Source organism: Poecilia reticulata, chromosome 18 (assembly GCF_904066995.2).
Source record: "Poecilia reticulata chromosome 18, P_reticulata-male-v2, whole genome shotgun sequence".
Taxonomy (NCBI): domain Eukaryota; kingdom Metazoa; phylum Chordata; class Actinopteri; order Cyprinodontiformes; family Poeciliidae; genus Poecilia; species Poecilia reticulata.
In genome coordinates this window covers 22,370,317-22,394,807 of record NC_088847.1, presented here as the reverse complement: position 1 = coordinate 22,394,807, position 24,491 = coordinate 22,370,317, and the positions used below count along the sequence as shown (strand labels likewise).

General features: G+C 38.0%; 1 long non-coding RNA gene across 3 annotated transcripts in view; it reads left to right on the top strand.

The window, feature by feature from the left end:
* Positions 1-24,491, top strand: part of LOC145548705 (uncharacterized) — a 96,418-nt gene that overhangs the window by 41,543 nt on the left and 30,384 nt on the right. The window contains exon 3 of one of the 3 annotated variants that reach the window (XR_014084713.1): positions 17,655-17,757. The exons of the other annotated variants lie outside the window; for them this stretch is intronic. This is a non-coding gene — a long non-coding RNA (uncharacterized LOC145548705). The remainder of the gene's footprint in view (positions 1-17,654; positions 17,758-24,491) is intronic. 3 annotated transcript variants of the gene reach the window in all.

The following is a 24,491-nucleotide window of genomic DNA, read 5'->3' as shown; positions in this document are numbered from 1 at the left end:
AACAAATGACACAGACGTTTATTTTATACCTGAAACGTAAATATTCTCCTTATTCTGGATCAAACCAGACAACAGTAGTAATTTAGTTTATGTCTGAAAATGTATTTCATTATAAACAAAAACTATATACTGTAAAATAATGCAGCTGTTGAATTGATCATAGTTTCAAAATATGTTTTCAAGAAAGTCCGAACAGATAAAAGTTGTGCATAATGAACCTAAACAAAATAATAACAAATTCAGAAGTGAACATGAAGTCATTTTTCAAATATATTATAATAAAAGTAACAAACAAAACATTTAATATTGTTATATAATATATTGTTTTCAAGCTCAGTGAATCTTTTGAGCTGTTTTAACTTCAATCCAATCTTGAATTTGAGTTAGCATGACTAACTAGCTGTTAGCTTCAACCTAAGTATGGTTTTGAATATCAGTTAGCTTGATTGATGTTAGCTTCACTTTAAGTTATTGTGACCTGGACTTTGAGTAACTGTTAGCTTGTTTTGTTAGCGGTATTGCTGTTCCTGAAAAACGGTTATTTTCACTCTGAATAACTGTTAGCTGTGGTTGTTTGCACTGTTAGCTGTTAGCTTAACTTTTTGTAGTTGTTAGCTTGTTTCTGTGTAGGTGTTAGCTTGGCATGCAGTTCTTGTTAGCTCAAGCCCCTTTTAGCTTGTCTGTGTGCAGCTGTTACATAACGTTGCTTTCAGGTTGGAGTTTCATGGAAAATCTTCAAAATTAGAAGCGGTAAGTTTGAGGTTTATCGTTAGCCATAGCAACCTTTGCAATGAGTTAGCCGTAGTACCTTACATTTCCGCAGTTTTGTTTTATTAAACCAGTTGCACACACAGTCCAGAGAAACTTCTTAAATGAAAATCTTTGAACAGATAAAATTTTAATAAAACGATATGTTAACTGCTTATTTGTGCTATGGTAGTTATCTTTAAGTAAATACCGTATTTTCCGCACTATAAGGCGCACCTAAAAACCTTCAATTTCCTCAAAAGCCGACAGTGCGCCTTATAATCCGGTGCGCCTTATATATGGACCAATATTGAGCCACAACACGTCTAGCAGCTACGGTAAGCAGCCGCCGACTTAATTTTCGCCCGTAGAAGAAGAAGAAGCGTATGGTGCATGCTGGGATAGTTGTCAGAATGCTGGTTTGTTAAAGTTTGACTGACCCATCTACCTACGTACCTGATAATCAGGTCGTCTGCAGGTCATTTAGCACCACGTTCTCCACCAACATGCTGTGTGCGAACGGAGAAGGGTGACCATCGTCCGGCCACCTGGGTTCACCTCAAACCGGACCGGGACCTAGACTTTTAGACTGGTCAGAGTTCACCTCAAACCGGACCGGACCGGGACCGAGGCTTTCAGACGGGTCAGAGTTTGCTTCTTTAGTCCGTTTTGGGATTAAATTTGCATTCTCACTTCCCAAACGAATTGGAGTTTCCAGACAAACGAGCTAGAGTCTGATTAAAGCGGGCCAACGCGTCTCCAGATTATAACTTCCAAGGTCACATGAACTCTGTGTAGCTGCTAGCTTGACTCCAGAATGAGAATTTATCCGTTTCTCCTTCAAACCGAGATGAACCCACCGTTTATTTTAGCTTAAGAACAAGAAACAGACTGGAAATATTCAGAAACCCAAATTTCACCCACCTGTGGAGGGTGAAGCAAAGGCCAGAAGTTTGTCTCTCAGACGATCGTGTTGTTTGGCAGGCGAATCAGCAGGCGCTAACAATAAAAGGCGAGTGATAAAAGATGACAGATAAGATCTGGAGATACGGCTCCTCCACACTCTGCAGAGATCCAGGGAAGTGATGGAGGTCACCACCTCTCTTATCTGCCTGGAAGCGTTATGAAAACCGGAATGTTTTTGTTAGTTTGTTGTTGCTGCTGCTGCAGAAAACACACACGCCTTAACAAGCATCCTCCATACTTTCCCTGCCAGGAATGCGTGTTTTTCTCTACTTTGCGTTTTGCAAGGTGGGTGGCTTTAAAGCGGAGAAAGTGCGTTTCATTCCGTATTTTGTGATTTATGTACCAACAAGTGTGCTCGATGAATAAATAGTGAAAAAAAGGCTGTGCATCAAAGTATGAGTATTTAGTGTTTGGTTAAGGCCCTCTGCGTTTTGCTCGATTGCCTTTCCATATGTCTGATGATGTGTGTTTCGGGTTCAAAACCAAAATAAAAAAATAAAAAAAACTCATTAGAAAAATATTCGACTTGAGCAGAGAAAACATTCTGTAGATTTATTCACACTGCAGGCTGTATAATGTGGTATATAAGATTTACCATCATCAGGGGGAATCAAGAAGAAGAAACTTTTCAGGTTTGGAAAGAAAACCTCAGTTTTTACTCCGTCATTAAATCTCCCCTCTGTCTTCCTCCGCCTTGATCTCGTTTTTCTTCCTCTGTTCCTGTAAATTCTGCTGTTTTCTCTCCTCTCAGCATCTGTTTTATGGGCTGTACTCGCCGTTAAGTTCTGAGTTTACTTCCAGCCGGGTTCGTGATCAGAGCCGCTTGTTTGTCTGCAAGATTAAATGCAAATAAATAAATAAATAAAAATACCAGAACCGAATTTATTGGAACTCCGTTGGAAAGTTGGAGCGCGGGCAAAGGAAGATGTCGTTAAATTTTTTAAAATTTTTATTTATTTTTCGCTCTGGCTCCCGACCGCCTTCATTAAAATCCATAACCGGGGCGCTGGCCGGACCCGGAGGTTACATTTCCCCGTTTCTCACCTTTCCTGCTTGCAGTTGGTTTCCAAACCCAGTCATGGTGTTTTACCGTTTTTATTGCAGCTGTAACAGATTCTCGTTTGTTACGTAACAGTTCGTGTTTCAATGTGTGATTTAGGAGAATTTTTCATTTATTATTCGCAAAAGAACATTGAAGCACCAAAAATGAATTTATGCGTAGGAATAATAAAATAATGTGTTACTTTTGTACGTGATTACCAAGGTTTGTGGTTTTAAAAATGGTTTTACGTGTTAAAAACTCATAAAACTTATGTAAGTTGTGCAAGCTGGATAAAATGTGAACAACTTTTGACAAAAAAACAAACATTTACAAAAAGAGGATTTTCTTCAATGAGATGTTGACACAAGAGAAAAATAGAAGTATTTCTGATACTTGTGTCAAGAAATAAATGAACTTAAAGCTGTTCTTGGCCCAAAGTCACGTTTTTCTCACACTTTAACTGTTGTTGAAACTGGTCACAGTCTTTGCAGGAACAGAGAACAAATTACGGTCCGGTCCAGTCTTTCTTCTTGGCAGTAACATCTCGTGCCACTGGAATGTTTCTCCTTCGAGAAACTTTCCTATTTTCTCATGAAACTCGTTCGGTTCCTTTCCAACCTTCATATCAGCTGCAGTCGATGTGGCGCAGGATGACGTCTCTGGGTTTCTGGAGGCTTCTTTTAGCTTCTCACCGTCGGCTTTCTGGGTAAACCTGATTGAACGAGACGCAAACACCGCTTGGTTCGCTTGAGAAATCTTAAACAGAAACTGGAAAAGTTGAAGAAAATACAAAGTTGAAGGAACCATCATTTAAATCATTAATCAATGTTAAATGGCGCTTTAACTAAAACTCTGAGGTGTAAGACGTTTAACTAAAGTCCTACAAGGGGTGGAGGTTTTAATGTTTTTAGCTTTTTTAACCTCTTTTTTTATTCTCTTTGTCTTTCTAACTGTTTATTCTCTGTCACATGCTGTTTTTATTTTAATTATGTGAAGGACTTTGAATTGCCTTGCTGCTGAAATGTGCTATACAAATAAAATTTGATTGATTGATTGATTGAACCATCAGTTGTTTTAAATCCGGTTTTAAGTTTCTGTTTGTAGCTACTTATTCCAGTTTCACATTATTTCAGTACTGAAAAATGTTTTTGGTTTTGAAAGAGGGAGTTTTATGAGTTTTCCAGACATATGGTGGCATTTTATAGCAATGCTAAGTTGTTATAAAAATCATATAAATATGACTTAAAGGAAATTTTGATTGTATTTAAAATTGGGTTTCTGTCTCTTTAAGAAGCTCCTGCTCTTTGTGAAACTCTGCCTTCAGGAAGTCATTGCAACATGGCTCCTCTGTTTTTACCATCGTTACATTAATAAGTGGCTCCTGTAATGATTCTCTGTTCACCAGAGGTTTGCTAATTGCTGCTGGCTAGTCTGAAGGAGCTGCTCTGGAAGATCAGAGTCTCGAAATGTAATCAGAGTTTAGTTGTAACTACTTTCATTTACTCAGTTACATTTACTTGAGTAAAAAAAAAGTACATTTAGAAGTATTTTTACTTTTAGTTTTACTTGAGTCATTTTATTTTGAAGCATTTCTACTCTTTGGATTTTCTTCCCACTGAATGAAAAACAAAACATGTTTTAATCAAGTATTCACCAGACAGACGCCTGCAGGTTTTTAGTTTCATACGTTTTTTTATTAAAAGAAACTGATTTGGAAACTTTTTTTTTTTGCCTGATTTTGTTATTTATTTGTTGCTTATATGAATTATTGTTCTTATTGATCCTTAAAATATCCAAATTTCCATTTTACTTTATATTTTGATTAATCTGATTATGTAATTTTTAAATATTAAATGGTTGATAATTTGATTTCAGGACTTCAGCACTTTTAACCAAACACTGTTTTACTCTTAGTTAAGTAATTTATTGAATGTTATTTTAGTCAAATATTGTTTAGTTTGCATTAGTTATACTAACAGTTGTAATTTTTAGGTGCAGAATTTAAAAAAGTCAAAGTATTGGGATTACTTGGACATAGATTGTGTAATGAATACTTGATTAAAAAACGTGTTCAGTTATCATTGAACAACAAAGCGACTCCTCCGTCGTTTTCTCCCAACGTTTGCAGCGACTAGCGACCGTTTTTTGTCGACTGTTGACGTAAACGGCTTGTGTGGAGAAAAACACAAAATCGATTCCATCATAACTGCACTTTATACCTGCTGAAACCAACCAGGTAGTTGTAGTTTTTCCCCAATAATTTGCATTTTGATTTAAGTCATTTCATGAAAATGTTTTTCAGTTTTAGGTTTTATTTTGTTAGATTCAGGAAACGTTAATAACCTCCATTTTTCTTAGAGGTTGAAGCTAGTTTGCAAAATCTACTTCCTGTTCATCACAGCCATTTGTGAGGAAACTTGCCTAATTTGTATTTTGTTTGCAACATTATTAAAAGTTTGCTCAAAATTCGCCTTACCATTACGATGGAAACGTTGTTTAAACGTCTGAAAATGTTGGGAAAATTACAGGCTGACTTGTTGCATTCGGCTTTTTCCAAGGATTTGCATCCAGAAAAAATCCATGTTCTCTGTTTCATTACACTGGGAATAAATATTTCTCAATAAAAACCTCCATCTTTTCCCCGACTTGCGTGTGAGGAGACTTGTTACTTAACGCCTGAGCTGTTTCGATGAACCTCGTTAAAGAGTAAAAGCGCATTCCTCCAGCTTTTATTGCGCCGTCTCATACTTACAAAAGGCATGAGTACACATACAATCGTTTCTGGTATTTACGGCCGAGCTCCGTCTCTTATTTACCCATCAGTGATCATGTCCATGTGCTTGTAAAACAGAGCCGTTGGTGAAATGAGCCAATCTGCTCAGAAAACACAGGTGGGCGAGATTCTCCCAAGACGCCTTCCCTGAAAACGCGAGTTTTGCCAGGAGGGGAGGAACAGCGGAGGTAAGAGAACGGTCAGAGCCGTTTGATTTCAGCTGGACGCCACATTGACCCGCTGGACCGGACCAAGCAGAGCGCGCTCTTCATCATCAAAGGAAAACGTCTGACGTCTTCCTCACTGCAGTCAGTGTTGCTGTTTTTGAGGAACTGTAGCTGGTGTTTGCTCTCAGAGCTTATTGTGAAACGTGTCAGGAATAAAAGCTGCAAGTCCTGCATTTATAGTTTCCATCTGAAATGTTGGGTTTCGGCCGCACAGTGGCGCAGTTGGTAGAGCTCTTGTCTTGCAGCAAGAAGGTTCTGGGTTCGATTCCCGGCCCCGGTCTTTCTGCATGGAGTTTGCATGTTCTCCCTGTGCATGGTGGGTTTTCTCCGGGTACTCTGGTTTCCTCCCACAGTCCAAAAACATGACTGTCAGGTTAATTGGCCTCTCCAAATTGTCCCTAGGTGTGAGTGTGTGTGTGCATGGTTGTGTGTCTCTGTGTTGCCCTGCGACAGACTGGTGACCTGTCCAGGGTGACCCCGCCTCTCGCCCGCAACGTTAGCTGGAGATCGGCACCAGCAACCCTCCCGACCCCACTGAGTTAAAAATGTTTAAAGTTGACAGGAAATTTTAAAATATCACTTCATAATTATGTGTAATTGGAGGACTGGAAGATTAATACCGAAACAGCAACTATAAAGTCTTAAAAAGAAACTAAAATAAGCAATGCTCAGCCTGGTGGGGGTCAAGTAAAGCCTGGTGGCCCGCCAGGCTTATAATACACTGGGGGAAATAAAAACGGTAATGTTGTTTCGACACCATTTTCAACTAACACAATGGAAATAATGGCATAATTATGCAAGAACACATTCTCAAAGATTAACAAACTTTAAAGTCTAATAAACATTTAACACTGGAAGTGGAAACATTTTAAATGTATAAAATGAAACAAATAAAATTAATTATAAAGTCTCTGTATACAAAACTGTTCTAGTTGAGACCAAAACACCAGACTGATGATGTTTGCTGTCTAGTTTTTTCATAAAATATAGAGAAAAGAGAAAAAACGCTAAATAATGCGAATGGAAGTTATTGAGTTAATTTATCATGTGATTGATTTTTCTTTTTATTGGGACAGTCCTAGACGTAGCAAGTCTGCAGCAGGTTTTCAGTCCTAAATCTCTCATTTAGCAAATTGGAACCATTTTAATAATCATTACTGGCATAAAACAAGGAACTTTAGTCAGATTTTATGGCAGACAGTGGGAAAAAATCTAATTTATTTTATAGAGTACATGTAACTGTTTGGTTTAAACGTAGCTGTTTGATGACGCTAAGTGAAGCATTTTGAAAACAGCCACATTTGAGAGGACTGACGGCATTTCCAAAACCTGCTTTGCCTGTTCCGAATCTTTGTAAATTTGCTCAAATTGGTTTTAAATAAGCAAATTGAGACTTTGCTGCAAATCCTGGCTTTAAAATTGGGGATAATGGCATAATGTGCTTTTTCCTGCCCAGTCCTTATGAGAAACTTAACAAAAATGTTTTCTTAAATATCAGCCGTCTCACACTCGGGTTCTCCTGACTCTGGACTTTTTCATTCCTCTGTTGGATAAATTACAAGACTGTCCTTTTTTTTTAACATTACAGGTAATTATCGCATGTTAAGTTTGATTCTGTAAAAATATCAAACATTTCAAATTCCAGGAGGCCAAGAGTTTAGTTTCTCCTTCATTTGCTGGGATATTAAAGCAGTTCCAGCTGTCCTTTCACCTTTTGAGCAAATGTTTCACAAACCAGATGGATATTCCAAGAAATTTTCCAATTTATTAGCAAGCTGTGTGTTCCAGGGTAAGACTGGAGCCAACATGCGATGAGTTTAAGGTCTTAAGTTTAAGCTCATCGTGTGCAAAAGGCTGTCTGCTTTTTACCAAGAGAAAGAGAAGATGACACTATGGGTTCATCTGAAAAACATCCATGGTCACACCAAATTAGAAATGTTCCAGAGACTTTACACACACACACACACACACACACACACACACACACACACACACACACACACACACACACACACACACACACACACACACACGGAAATACGCATCGCTTTGTGCTGCATGGTCATCGCGGCATGGAAGGAAATAGATTTCAGTGGAAAAAAAGGGAAAGGAAGCAGAAAACACATGCAGATATTGTATGTAAAGGTAATAAAACATCGGATATCTGTGAAATCTCTGCGGTCGGACCGTCTTTCATTAATCTGCATCTGAGGCCAAAAAGACACCAGTGTGAAGACAATAACGTTAACCACCGGCACTGAAGAGCTGCACTCAAGGTTGAGTTTGGTATCTGGTAAGACTATCACTAAACGAAACGCTTTTCAGTCCCCAAAAGATGAGAAAACAATCGCTGGCGTGCCGACATCTTATGGCGCTCTGCTTACAGATGTTACTGGTTTTCATGGGGTTTTTTAACCAAATTTTCCCAAATAGTTTGACTTATTTTCCAACTTCAGCACAACATCCGTGACTCCATGTTGATTGGGGAGTCACGGTACACACAGCACTTTAAAAATGTGTTATTTAGTTGGATAAATGGTTTAATCTGTTTAAAAATCAACATGTAATGAAGTATATTGGCTCCAGTAGATTGTCATTACAAAAATAATATATCAGTCAATATATCAACTGTTTTCTTTGTTCATTTTAAAAGGTTAATGAATGAAATAAAAACTAAATAATGAAGATTTGCTGTTTGAGTCCAATAATGAATCTATATTGACTTCACTGATGAAACTCCCCAAAAAGCCAAACTTTAAAAGTTTAATTAAATTCCAAATTGATTGCTACTGCTGAACAAAGTCAACCCAGGTCAATATTAACTACTAGCTAAACTAATTTAGCATCAACATAGTTTGAAACGTTCCAAAAACCACTGATATGTCAAATATTAAAATAATTAACAATCAAAAACCTGTTTTTGCTATGTTGGTAAATTTAAATACACACTTTCTGTAAAAATAACTTTCCTTTTTCCTTCTTACATTTCCTGTAAGTTCCAAAGATTAGCATTTGTAAGCCTAGCTGAGCCTAGCATAGCATAATTTGAAACCTCCAGAAATCACAGAGAATTCAAAAACTAAAATAACAATAAAACATCTGTTTTACTACGTTGGTAAACTAAAACACAGCACACACCTTCCATAAGTCTACCTTTCGTTCCCTAAGGTTAGCATTTGGAAGCCTAGCCTAGCCTAGCCTAGCCTAATTTGAAACTGTCCAGAGATCACTGACAATAACTGATAATTAACAATAAAACTTGTGTTTTTGCGATGTTGGTGAATTAAACACACGTTTCAGAAATATAGCTTTCGTTTTTCCCTCTTAAATTTTATTGAAGTTCCCTAAGGTTAGCATTTGGAAGCTTAGCTTTGCATAGTTTGAAACCCTCTAGAGATTATTGACAAAAACTTAAATAATTAATAAGACTCCTGTTTTTGTTCTGGTAAATTAAAACACACTTTCCATAAATACAGCTTTCATTTTTTTTGCATAAATTTCTTGTAACTTATGAAGGTTAGCATTTGAAAACCTAGCCTAGTGTAGTTTGAATCCCTCCAGAGATCACTGATCAGTCATAAATTTCAATAATTTGACTGATTTGGAAGTAAAAACATTTTGTAGAGGTTATAAAGTTAAATGTTTGGTTCTGCTTTCACAGCGTTCAATGATTCTAGCCAACTTTTCCTGACATTGGACTGCTGCTGCATTAGCAGTCAACAATAAAAACTTTCTTTATCCACAGTGAAACACCAACTATGTTGATGTAAATCTGTTCATCCTGACCTGCTTCGCTCGTGTCCTAACTGGCATTTTGGACGTGGCTGTAATGCAGTAAAGTTAAAGATGTCCACTTTAAATCAGTAATAAAGATTGATCTCCTCTGGACACATTTATTTACCCTGAAGTATCCTATTTAAGCTTCTTTCACATCCAAACTGTGGCCATAAAACGTTTGCTACCTAAAAAATTACAGTCGTGGCTCCCAGTTTGGAGAATGTTCTAGTGTTTGATGAGGTGCAGCAGATGATCTATGAGGCACACCTGCATGATTTGGGTGTCTCTGCTCTCTCACGTCATCTGTAGACGATTCATGTGCAAATACTTTCAAAATCTCAGAAAGGTCCTTTGAGGTATGGAGTGAAAAATACGACCATTACGATGCTTTATATTGTGAAAGAGGGTTTTTATTGATAGGTCAGGGTTGGGATTAGGTGAGAAGTAACCATAATCCTGATGTGGTGTCCTTACATAAAAGCATCCACACAGAGATTGTAAAGAAAGTGAGTCCAGAGTCTGTGAGTTAAAGAGGTGATAACTGTCAGCTCATGTGTGCAGAGGTCAGGCTGAGGTAAAGATGACATTGTTAGCACGGTGTCGGCGCACACGGAGCGCGTCCACCCAGTCTGAGTCAAGGGTCACGCCGAGGTAAAAGGTAAAGAAGATTCGGTTTTTAGTGGGAGCCCAGAGACCCGTAAATCCTCACACAGCAGGCGGAGAAGGGCTTCTCTCTCAGGCACACGCTGCCAGGAAAACAAAACAAAACCGACTCCTGTGGGTCCAAACCGGAGGATGTTACACAATTTCTACATATTTATGTTTCGTCATAAAGTTCTGGAGCGCGGACCTTGGTGCGAGTACAAAAATATATTAAAAAAAAAAAACCGTTGGATATAAAGCTCAAGTCTGGTGCTAGGAGGTCGAAAAACTGAAAAAAACAAAAACATTTTGGGGTTAAAACATTTTAGAAGTTACAAAAATTCAGAGGTGAACTGCAAAAACAAAATATACCGTGTATTTTTAGTCTGGTTATAAATATCTTAGTACACTTGAAATAAGACAAAAATAACTTACAAGAAAGTTTTAAGCATTAAGATTTAAGAACTTATTTCAAGTATATTATTCCTTAATATTAGTTTAAAAAGTACCAAGCAGATTATTTTACATAAGACATTTTTTGGAAATAATCTGCCAGTGGAACTGGCACTTTTTTATAAATATGAAGGAATTATTTATTTAGAACAATCTCTTAAAGAGTTGCTTCGTAGTCAGTTTTGTCTTATTTAAGAGTATTGTGACATTTGAACTAGAAACTAGACCGAAATACTTGGTAGGATTTAGTTTTTGCAGTGCCATAACCCTGGCTGGGTCTGCATTGTACAGGTGAAAAAACGGCGACGTTTGTTGGTGAAAAATAAAACAAAGATTTGCCATTTTTTAGGTAATTGAGTTTTCACGCATAACGCCGGAGAACAGCATGTTGTCCTTTGAACAAATAACGCTGCTGGTCGAAGTCACATTTCATTTGTAATCAAGACGTTTCCTGAAGTTTTCCACGTGGTTTAAGCTGCTTTCCTTCCCGTTTGATGGTGTTTGTGTTTCTGCTGTTTGGCTGACTGGTAGGCCGATAGATAATTACTGGGAAAACAGAGTCTGAACCTGCAGAGGGCAACGTTGGGGGCCGTGTGAGGTGCTGAGGTCCTACCGCATTTAGAAGGCTGTAAACGCAAAATACCGTGCTGCACTGTGTGTGTGTGTGTGTGTGTGTGTGTGTGTGTGTGTGTGTGTGTTGGTTCTGCTCAGTAAGAGGTTATCCAAACAAACCACTGCAATGTCGACTTGCGTTCCAACAATTCCACTGCGCTTTATTGGCGGGCTTCAGCGAGGTACTCGCAGGTCAGCCTACTCTGGGACGAAGTGTGTGGGTGGGTGTGTGTGTGTGTGTGTGAGAGAGAGAGAAAGAAAGGGGAACAGATATAAGTGTGTTACTTTGTGTTACTTAGGGAAATAACCATGTTTGCCTGCATTCATGCCACGCAAAAACAAACACAAAGTCGCTCGTTGAGAGCGTGGAGGAAGAGGGAAACGGGGCCATCCGGAGAGCCGGGGCGGTGGGAGTCTGTGTGTACGGCGCTGGAGCATTCCCAGAATCCATAAGACCTTTTGCTCTCCAACATCTGAGAAGGTGATAACTGCTCAGAATGTGAGAATATATTGGAGAGGGGAGGGTTGTGAACTGAGAGAAACCCAACGGATGTTTCCTGGCTGTTCGGAACGACCTTCCAACGACCGCAGAGGAAACAGTCCAACACGAAAGTGGGTTGAAGTGTTAATATGGACCAAAAAATGCATTTTATTGTTTCCAATGGTTTCTGTAAGCAGTTTGGAGAACTTTTTTATTTTTTTGTCTTTGCCGCAGTTGATATAACTATGCTGTACAATATTTAACTCTGGAACTGGGAAACATTTTAAATATTCAAAGTAAAAAATAAACAATAATAAAATGGATTATGAAGTCTTTAAATGAAACCGCCTTTTTAAAACAATGTAATCATTCAGCTTCGACAGGGAAAACAGGCAAAAGTTTAAAGTGTACAAATAACCCTTTAAATAAATGTGTAATCTAGCTACAGCCAGCATCTCACAAACCCTTTCAGTACGATGGTGGTTCTTCTTTCTGCTGCACAGAAGTCAATTAAAAATCATCTATAATCTGGGATTAAGTCTTACACAAAACACAGAAATTTACCAGCCTGTTCTTAGCACCAAGCAAAAATCTCCAAGTCCACATTGACTGATACAACCCCAACCCCCCCAAACCCATGTCCTAATAGAGCCCTGGGCAACCGCCTGTATGCCCAATGGTTGTGAGAAAAAATGAAGAATCTTCTCTTTATAGTCGGCTTTTTAGTGCAATACAGAAATGAATGGACTGAACTTATATAAATGGACTGAACTTGTATAAATGGACTGAATTTATATAAATGAACTGAACTTGTATAGCGCTTTTTCCGATCATGAAGTCAAAATATTACCAGAATAGACGTAATACGAAAGTAGTTGTACAACATTAAGGTCTTAGTAACACTAGAATAATCATATTACCAGAATTAAGTCGTAATAATACAAAAGTAGACATAATTACTGGAGTAAAGTTGTACAAAGTAGTAATAATACAACGATAAGGTTGTAATATGAAAATAAACTCATTATCAGAATAGAGTCGTTAGTACAAAAATAAAGTTGTGAGAATAATTTTATTATCAGAATAAAGTCACAATACAAGAATAAAGTAATAATCTGACAATAAAGTTGTAATAATAGGATATAAAGGACAAAGTACAACCAGAAATAAGTTGTAATATTTGGAGAATAAAGTAGTAATTCTTTCAAAAACAATAATATTCTAAAATGAGGATTGTATGCTTTGGTATCGGTTTTATAAATAAGGAAATACTTTTTCTTTTAACCCAAAAGCATCAAATAATCACCAGTAGCAGGACTTTAAAGCCGTTGTGCAAATAACTGAGTCTGTTTGTCTGATCACCTCAGATCCTGATAATTCTGTCAAAACAACTTTTCCCTAGTAACTTTACGTCTTAATTCTGCTAATATTCTGCGTTTATTCTCATAGTTCAAAGCTCTATTTCCTCAGTTCTCTGTTGTGGTGTCGGTGCTGACGTACCTCATTTTTATGAACACGACTCGAACGGAGGCCTGCGGTTCAACTCTGTGTGAAGTTACTGGAGAGCTAAACCGTGGAGGGCGAGGTCGGGTCGCCGGGCCGCGTCAGGGCGAGCCGAGGCGTGCAGACGGAGGGAAGTTTTGGGTTACTGCAGGCGGCGTGCGACAAGTCCGGGCTGATGGAGCCGTTCGGTTTTAACGGGACGTGGAGAGTCTGGGTGAGAATTACTGGAAAACAAACAAAAAAAAGAAGCTAAAACCAAGATGTGTTGGCGTCAGAATACTGAAAATATGATGATGTTTCCTGCAGATCAGTTTTGGTTGGGGGAGAAACAGCCTGTTCCTGATTGTTGCATCGCAGTAAAACCTGATCTGGGTTGAGATTATCGCCAGCAGCTTTTTTATTCAGATGACCAGCGAAGCCACGTTTTTATAGCAGGTTACGGGTGACAAATATAAACTTTACACCAAGAAATAATGCTCACAAACACTTAATTAAACATTTTAAAATACAAATGTTGTAATTTTACAACAGAGTATAAGGGCCACGCTAAGAAATGTAAGAGAATAAAGTCATAAAATTATAAGAATAGTCATAATATTGTGAGGAAAAAGTCATAAAAGAAAAAAATCAAGAATAAAATTGAAATAATGCAAGAATTAATTCATATATTGTTTTAAGCATTTATGAGGCATGGCGGCAAAACTTAACTTCTGTTGCACAAGTTATTGAACAGGTTGTTGCTAGGCAACCAACGAGTGAGTGAGTTGCTAGGTAACCAAAGAGTGAGTGAGTTGCTAGGTAGCCAAAGAGTGAGTGAGTTGCTAGGTAACCAAAGAACACTGACTTTATTCTGAAAACATCAGAACTTTATTCCCAAATTATTTGGACTTCATTCCTGTTCGACTTTATTCTGGTATCATTGTGACTTATTGGAGTTTTGACTTTTTTCTTGTACTTTTATTATTATTAATTTTTATCTTAGCCTGGCTCTCATACCCCATTGAATAATTTATACTTTAAACAAATCGAAAACAAAATGTAGAAAGGGAATCCTTAACCATCTTTGGTTCAAGAAACTCCATATTAAGCAGTTTTACTATCTAATTATAAATCAGTTAATGGAACAATAAATAAAAAACAATACAACATATATTATGATAGTTGTATGATCAATATCAATACATAATACATAAAATTTTCTATTTTTTAGCTAATCTAGTTTGGTGGAATCAACTAGCTCATTCACTCTTTGGTTGCCTAGCAACTGACTCATTCTATGGTTACCTAGCAACGACCTGAGGAGTAACTGCCACAGCGTCAGTTAAAATAAACAGAGGGGTAGTTTGGAAACTGAATAAAACAGGAAAGGTCACACCACCAGTTTGGTTGTATTTCTGATATTTAAAACAAAAAGGAATCAATAATTATCAATATCAACTGATATGAAATGCTTTTATTGTAATGTTTTTCAGCCATATCGTTCAGACCTAGCAGACTTATTATTTTTAATCTGATTTATCGTGAGCACCTTTGTTATTACACCATTTGTACCTCTTTGTAAAGACTGTTTTCTGTCTGATACACTATTAAAAGCGAAAATATTTGTCATTTCTTCCTCATTTTCAGGAGGTTTTTCCTGCTTTAGTGGATCTGAAAACCCCTCACTGGTTGACTCTTGGCCCTCAGTGGGATCCTGACCTCTAACTCCGTCCTCCGGTCGTTTTTTCCTTCCTCGTCTGCTAACTCTGGCCACCTTTTCCTCATTCTTTCTCTGTTTATCCTTCGGTCAGTGTTCCCTCTCCCTGTTGTTCTCCCTCGCTGCACTTCCAGGGGGTTAAGTAGACTGCTGACATTTTTGTGGCGGTCCTCGTATTATTTTGGGACCGTTGGATTTATACTGACGCGGTTCATCAGCGTTACACCGGCTACCCTTTTAGCTGCGTCTCTGTGCACGTGTGCGTTTTACGGCCCTGACCTTGCAGACGGTGAATGAAGCCTGGAAGCAAACCCAGGAATTTCAGTCTCTGAGATTTCTATAATTCTGGCTTCCACACATAAACATTAAACGCACACGGGGAGCGCGGAGTAGCAGGATGCTACCACGTACGTTTACACAAGCATTCAGACATCCATCACACACATGATCTGAACTAAGCAGCGCTTTGCAGGCTGAGCGACGCTTGGCAGCGGACGCCCTCCTGGAACGCCGGCCGCCTGTTCTCAGGCTTTCCCAAGTTTCTGATGACATTGTTATGATCATGCTGGAACAATTTATGCACCGTTACGCACACGCCGGGTCACCAGGGAGCGATTGTACCAAAACTGAGCTAGCTTAGCCTCTTACGCTTTGATATAAAGTTCTCCCCTACTGCCTGACCTCCTCTGTGAGCGCACACACTTCTGGGGCAATTTGGAGAAAAAGAACTAAAACAGAAACTTTAATTTTTTGCTAATTGAGTGAACAAGGCACATTGTAGACAAGAATATGGCCAATTCTGCCATATTATGTGATGTGCATTGTCCCGTTTGAAATAAATAAACAGCAAAAATAGAAAACTGGAGGGATTTTATCCTGAGATCTGCAAAACCAAAAACCTGCAAACTAAAGCGCTGAAAATGTATTCAGTTCACATTTTATTACATCATTTAAATACATCTGTGTAGTGGTTGGGATTTTAAACAAATTAATTGCAATGAACCGCATTTTAATTGTAACATTAACAAAATAAGCAACATTTTATTGCTTATTTTTGCTGCTAAATTATTGAATAAATAGATATATGTAGCTTTTTTTGCATTAAAAAAAACGTAAATCATTAAAAGAAAAATCTGCAAAATGTGCCAATTTCTTATCTGATTAATTGATTAATCATCAGAATAATTGATTAATCGTTAGTGGCAGCCACCGTGACAGGAAAATATTGCTTGATAAATTCAACACACTTTACTTTCAATAAAGACAAATAATTTAGAGATTGTGATTTAATGATATACTTTCACTGCGAAAACACAACATCTTACCAAGTATTTTTGGTCAAGTTTCTAGTGTAAATATCTTAGTATACTTAAAAAAAGACAAATAAAGAAACTTTAAGCAAGATATGGAGGCTTGTTTTAGGTAAATACGTCCTTAATATTGATAGAATATTAAGGAACCTCTTTCATATTTTACTTATAACATGACATTTTTCCCATAAGTGAAGTAATCTGCCAGTGGAACTAGTCCTTTTTCATCAATATTAATAAATTATTGATTAAAACAATCATTTATTGGCTCCTAAAGCTTGCTGAAAAGTTACTTGTAAGTTAGTTTTGTCTTATTTCAGGTGTACTGCAATATTTTCACTAGAAACTAGACATAAATACTTGGTAAGATTTTACTTTTTGTTCCTAAACATCGCCCACAAATCTGCAGAATGTTTCATATTTGTTATTTGATTGTTCTGGTGATTAATCGATTAATCGATTAATCAATAAATCGTTAGTTGCAGCTCTAGTGAATATTGATGTGGATGAACAAAATTATGTTAAATTTCCTGCATTTGAAAAAAAAATCGGATTTCCGTGGCTTTAATTGTGATGATTTTGGCGTTTATGGCAGAAGGCTCGAATCGTTTCGTCTTTGTTTTAAGCTAATGAGAATTAATGAAGCTTTATTTCTTCCTGCCCTCTGACCTGAGAACATAATCTGTTATTCTTCTTTCACCCGTCCGTGCTTTGCCCTCTGGATCACCTCGATCGGCGGGTCCGCTCTCCACTTCCATCCATCCGTCCGTCCATCCGTGTCTCCTTCCCAACCCGTCCGGTTTTCATACGTCTCCCGGTGCGCCTGGGCCGTCCCGCGTTGTTGTTGGCAACAGCGGCTTTCCGAGTGGCACGGACAGGAGAGTTTCCTTCCCACATGAAGGAGGGAGGGAGGGAGGGAAAAAAGAGACAAAAAGCGAATTAATGAGGCAGAAAATGTCAGTGAGATGGGTAGCGGCAGTAACCGAGGCATTTCAGTTTTGTTTCTTCCTCTGGCTTCCTCGCTGCCTCCACCTCTCATATAATCTGCGATGATAGATGAGCGTTAAACTTGTAAAAAGCCTTTTGTCTCCAACAGTGGAACAATGGGGCTTTAACTTTAATCTTCGCTGTTACATGGGATCCTCCATTTCAGACGCTCGATTATATTTATTTACTGCCAGATGTTGAAAGCGGCAAACGTTTGGGATGATTACATGACTTTCTGACTGTCCTCGCTGCAGAAATACCAAAGTGGGCCATTAATATCAGTAATTACTATAATTTTAAAGCTTTTATTGGTGTATTTGTTGAGAACATCCAGTTCCTTAACTTTCCGTTGCCGAGGCTGCCTTCCTCAGTTTTTACTTTCATCTTGTTTCAGTTTTTTGCTCTACAAACTGAGAAATTATTGATGTTATTTGACAGAAATCTTGACGGCGGTGGAGCGGTTGTTGGCACTGCTGCCTTGCAGTGAGAATATCTTCCTGCATGGAGTTTCTGTACCTGCACAGACGAGGGGTTTCTCCAGGTACTTAAAACTAACTATAATAGTCAAAAAAACCATCACCACTTAAGAAACATTATGCCAAATACCCTCATACACAATAAAACATCACATATATTGGTCAATGTCTCATTTATTATGCTTCAAAATCAGGTGGAGTTTTAGTCTAGATTTAAATGAACTCGGTGTTTTGAGTGTTTTGCAGTTTTCTGGCAGTTTGTTCCAGATTTGTGGTCTATAGAAGCTGAAGCTGCTTCTCCATGTTTGACCTGAGGGGTCTGGAAGGTTGCTATGACAACAGCAGATCTTTAATGTATCGTGGTGCTGAGCCGTTCAGTGGTTTATAAACTAAAGTCTATTCCCTGGGCTGCTGGGAGCCAGCGTAGGGACTTTAAAGCTGGTGTGATGTGAAAACCAGTAGCTGCGTTTCCATTACAAACTTTGTCGATATTCCGTTTACGTCGATAAAAACATAATTTTGCAATTATGGTGTTTCTATTAAACAAGAAATGCAGCCAAAACCGCACATGAATAAGTTTGTTCACTTTGATAAGTTATTAAAAAACACAGCCGCCATCTTCTTCCTACCACTTCCTGTTGTCTTCTTCGTTGTTTCTGTCAGTAGTAACATCCAATTATTGATCATTTGACTCGTATGATGCGAAAAAAGTGTTTTTATTGCAGTTTTGCGAAATAAAACAATTTTGACACGGCCAAAAAAAACTCCCACCTCATTTACTAAAAAATTAGTTTTTTTTCTAAATTGATGTTTTCCTATTAAGCAAAATTATTTTCAAATTGTCAAATTGTAGAATGGAAAACGCAGAACAGCAATCAATCCGACTACAGATATCAATCAATCAAGTCTATTTGTATCGCACATTTTGGCAACAAGGTAGTTCAAAGTGTTTTACATCATAAAATTTAAAAAATACAATGTCACAGAACAGTCAACAATTGAAGCAACACATTTAGCCATTTTTACATATCAGAATACTGATTAATATTTCATTTATAATGTTTCAAAAGCAACTCTAAGCAAAGCGCATGGATGAGTTTTCTATGTTCTTAATGTTCTTCAGGTGACAGAAGGCCGTCTTTGTGACTGTCTTTATGTGTCTCTGGAGGTTCAGGCCTGATTTCTGGCCTGAACTCTGCTGGTTTCCAGCTGCAATAATTGGATTGTTCCTCTTTAGGTCCAAAGATAATAACTTCAGTTTTGTTCAGCTGGAGAAAGTTTTGTCTCTTCCACACATTTATCTGTTTAAATGAGAACAATATGATCTCAGTCAAGCTCAGGAAAGCAATAGTCTAATAAAAGTTTAGCTAAGCCAACACAGAAACTAGACCGGCACAAACAGATTCACAAAATAACGGTGAAATCATCTGCGTTGAAAACCATTCAACAAAACCCTGTGGAAACTCAGATTCTCCCGACATTTAATCCGCCTTTCATAGAACCGTCAGGTTTAAAGGCTTCAGCTCACTAATATATAGCACCTGGCCGGTTGCAGCTCCGCAACGTTTCCCCTAAAAAATAAAAAAAATATGAAGGCAGAGTCGGCCAAACTATAAAGCACAGAGCAGAGCAGCGGATCTGTTTCTGTCTTTAGTCGACTCATTAGCGGAGGCATGCCTTTATGATCTGTTTACGACTGAAGCAGAGCGACGAGACGAGATCCAGGCTGGACACAAGACGGGCGAAAGGTGGAGGGTTTGGACCTTAAAGGTGCAGCGTGAAACTTTTATTAAAAATATGTATTTTTTACATATTTGTTGAAACTGTCACCATGTCAGTAAAGGACAACATGAGACAGATCATCTGTGAGATAAAAACTCCTCCACCTTCACCCTGTGATAACCAGAAGCAACCAATCAAAGCAAGGAGGCGGGACTTAGTGCTGTCAATCAACCTCACAAATGTGCTAATGGCGGAGAAACAACTTACTGTTACATTAAAAAAAACGCTTTTCCGCCATGATTGATGACAATGCGCTGGATGATGAATTTTCATTACTTATTGCGATAAACAATTTTATTATTGAGACTATTTTCACGTAATGTAATAATGGCTTCTCTCTGCTATGCTGCTGCTAGCATAGCATGTTGAGAATGCTAATGCTAGTTAGCATAGCTAAGCCTGTCAGTAATTTATTTAATCACATAATAAACTCAGTTATTTGTTCTTTTTCTCTTTTCTTTTCCTTCTCGCAAAAGTCTCCTGTCCAATTTTGAGACGTGATTATTGATTTTATTTGTTGTTTCTGTTGTTTTGTTTTATTTATTTTTGATATTTAAAATGTCTCCCAGTTCCAGTGTTAAATGTTTGTTAAAATTTAACATTTATTGATCTTTTTGAATGTGTTCTTGCATTATTACACCACTATATTACTGGAAAATGTTATCAAAACAACAATATCATTGTTTATCTCAACAACCTCTGGAACATTTCATCGTCCAGCCTGAGCATTGCCACCAATGATGACGGAAAAACTCTTTTTTTTACAGTAAGTTGTTTCTCTGCCATTAGCACATTTGTGAGATTGATTGACAGCGCTAAGTCCCGCCTCCTGTCTCGGATTGGTTGTTTTTGGTTGCTACTGCAGCTTTAAGTGATCATCAATAAAGACAGACTCTAACTACACCATTAACTGGCTCTTTACAGAAAATATCCCCATTTCTGCTTCCCTTCAATAAGTTTGATCCAGCTGCCTGTCAGGAAGGAGCAGCAGAGTGAAGCGCAGATGATAAAAAATTAAACCAAATGAAAGTATGTGACCCCCTCATTCAGACTCCTGTCTGCTTTTTATTTCTGTCTGTGCAAAACTTTTCATGTTCAACTTGGTTTCATTTCCCGTAACTCCCTCCCTGCCTCAAACCTCTGGCTCGAAGCTCATCGCCCCGCTGCAGAACACACACATGCACACACACTCACATCATCAAAAAAAACACACACACACACAAACACACACACACACAGACACACACACACACATCATCGAAAAACACACACACACACACACTGGCCTCCGTTCAGCTTTCAGGATTTCTTCAACACCTAAAACTGGCAAGATTTCGGTCAGAAATCAGCAAAATGAAACAATAAAGCAGGAGAGGAAAAGCCAAGACTCGGATTTGGCTCGATGACCGGAGGAGAGAAAATTAAAAAGAGGCTGAGCGATAAAGACACAAGACAGAGATGTAGAGTTAAGCGATAAAAAGAAAAAAGACGGACGAGTCGGGAAGCAGGAAATGAAGACGACATTTCAAACGGGAAATAAGTCAAGTTAGTTGTCTAAAGTGCAGCAGGAGGAATAAATCAACTGCAGCACAAAGAGTAAAGAAAACAATAAAACACAAAGAAAGTAGGGAGATAAACAGATTTTTATCAATATTAAATGTCATAAAAACGTTTTGAGTTCTAGGGCAGAAACCAACAATTATTCTGATGATTTATTGGATTGAAATTTGTCAGATTCTGCAGATTTTTAATTTATGCAACATTAGAAATTCATTAAAAATGCAAATAAGCAAGTAATTCAATTACTTTTTAAAATAAAAATATATTTACTGCCCAAAATTCAATAACACAGCCTTCATTTAGTCTACGCTTGATTATTTGTAGCAAAGGATAAATTTCCAGTTAAGAAATATTTCTAACATAAACATGAGAAAAACTTTTTTTTATGAAACCGAGAAAGCAAACAGTGTTTGATAGAAAATTAAAACTGCCATTTGGGACAAAGATTATTTTATCCAAATGCTAAATTTCTATACATTTAGTTTGTTTTACTGCTCTAGTTATGTTGCTCTTTCAGTAAATGTCCTTTTTTTCGAGTCTCCACTTATTGATTAATCGATTGCTACATTTGCTGGCCATTATGTCAATCATCGATTAATCACGATTAATCGTTTGAAACCAAGTCATTTACTGACCGTTTTGTCCCAAGGCTTTTTCTCTCTGAACACAACGAACCTCACAGCCAGAAAAATAAACATATTTGTTACAACAATACTTTATTCTTTCTTATAATAAACAAGACTGCAGATACATGTGTTGTTCCTCTACCTTTAATTTGTCTCTATACAGTTTATTTATAATTTATCTGCACGCTGTCAACTCTTAAAAGTCAAAGTCAAATTGATTATTTGTGCTCTGCAAACAATTTTATCCGGTAAATTCTGGTTCTATTTAGATAAAAATAAACAGTCGACTATCGGGGGTGAAAACATCCTTAAACTCTTGATTTCTCAGGTTCAACACAAACATGGAGTTTTCTCAAATCTCCATTTTGGTCTGAGTTTAATATCACTCAAGTGTTTTTATTGACATTAAACAGAGTTTTTGTGTGAATGAAGCCAAAATTTATAAAAATATACATCTGGCTGCGTTTGGACTTGTAGAAGATCTGCAACATGTTGACCTTAAAGGACCGTAGCTTCCTCCAGTCTGCTCTCTTTCTGCAGCGTCTCCAGTCCAGTCTGTTGTCCAGATGGACACAGAAATATTTAAATTCCTCAACCACCTCCACTTCTTCTCCCGGGATGGAAATAGAGTTTGATTTATCCCAGTTTCTCTTTAAATCATCTCCTTTTTGATTTTCCCCTTTGTTTGGTCCACCGGATCTCTGTACTCAGATTCGTCTCCCTCTCTGATAAACCCGATCGCTCCAGAGTAATCTGAGTACTTCTGTGTTATTTGACAGGTTAGAGTACAGTGCCCTGTGGAGCTCCTGTGCTGCTACTTATCATTACCATCATATCAGAACCACTGGGAGAAAAACCAGACCTGACCTTTAAATACATGACAAACAGTCAATATTAACCCTTTGGAGTCAGGTTTAAATGACCATCCCAGTCTCTCTTCTCAGTGTGTCAGCGCTCGCTATGAAGCCATGTAGCGATAGCTAGCAAAACTACTACTAACCCTGCACACACCACAAACTCTAACTAACACACTTATAATCTAAAAACTAGTCAAATCCACAGCATCGCTGCACCCTAGTCTCTTGCCATATCCACACCCCCCACCCTCGTCTCTTTCCGCGTGTCTCCATTCTACCTAGCAACAGGCCATCAACACATTTTCATTGGTTGTTCTGAAATGTGGTACGTTTAGACCCCACAAAATAAGGTGGAAATGACTGATCTTATTTCTGGCTTTATTTTGAAGTAAATAACCACAAAACCAATATAAAAACACCACTTTTATAAAGTTTGAAGTCCGTGCTGTCCAACAGAGTTGAAATGAAAACTTGGTATGCGTCCGTTATTACGAAGCCTTATAAATGCGTCACATGCTTGTTCGCTCCACAGCGACCAGCAACTGCATAGGGTTCAGCCTGAACCATCAGATATTCCCTGTTTTTGCTTCCAAACACATTTGGGCCGAGCTGCAGAATCAGTGCCGAGGTCACAGTCGGTGTTTAGCAGCGCTTAGTTCTGCCTTTCCTTCTTGTTGAATTGGTCCACATCCCTTTCTTCTCCTCGGCTTTTGCCAGGTTTTCTAGCAGAGTTGACGTTGGTGAGCCTTGGCCCAGGTTTGACTGAGCGAGCCGGGCCAGATGGGACCGACCAAATCAAACACCTTTCAGTAAAGGAGCTGCAGGGCTCCGTCGGGTCTGGAACGACCTGGTGGGTCGGCCGTTCCAGTTTCTCCCTGGTCTGGACCACAGGATTATTTCAGAGTGACCGTCTGGCCAACTCAACGGTGGTCCAGCTGGAGGTGAAAGATTATTTTAATGTGCCTCAAATTGATCAAACTGAAAAGGTTTTTACTCAAAATCTATTATGAAACCAAACAGAAACTAAATTATGGTTTGACGACTAAATGAGAGATAATTTTGTTACTCATGTCTAACCACCTACTTGAACGAGGGAAAGAAAAGGAAATAGAAAAAATGAAAGGATGAATTGATGCTTCTTTTGCAAATTATGTGCTGACTTATGTAGATCGCTACGTCTGCAGAAATTATGCAGAAATTCTCAGAAATTCACAGAAACTTCCTGGATTCAGCTCTCAGAAAGAGAGCCTTGTTATCGTCTTTGGTAAAAGGTCTAATATAAACTATTCTGCAGAAGTTTACAGTATATACTATAAGATTTTAAAGGGACAAATGTTCCTTTCAAAGTATTAAACTGAAGTTTAGACTGTTTTCACACCTGATAGTCTGGTAGAATCGGTTTGCAACATTTGTTAAACTTTCAGGTTCACTTCAACAATTTCAATCAATCAATCAATCAATCAATCAATCAAATTTTATTTGTATAGCACATTTCAGCAGCAAGGTATTTCAAAGTGCTTCACATAATTAAGATAAAAACAGCATGTGACATTGAATAAACAGAAAGACAAAGAGAATTTTAAAAAAAGTGGAAAAAAAGGAAAAACATTAGACAGTGTGAAAGAGAAATAAAAAGAAGTTAATAACTAGATGAAAAGTAAAGATTAAAAACATCAAAGACATCAAAGCTGTACTCTAATCAATCAATAATTAAAATAAAAACAGCATGAAGAACCTGTTCCCCTCCTCGCCTGTGGTGGCGCTGCAGCAAGAACCACCAAGTAGGAAATGACAAAAACCTCTGAAGAAGACACTGAGCGCAGCTTCCTTCTTCATGAAATGTAAACAGAAATGGAACAACGTCCAATTTTAGAGTTTGTAGGATTTCTCTTTTGTCTTTGGTAAAAACCACGAGCCATTTCTCCTGCTAGTGCTAGACTGGCATGTTTGTTTTGGTTGTTTTTTACCCAGAAT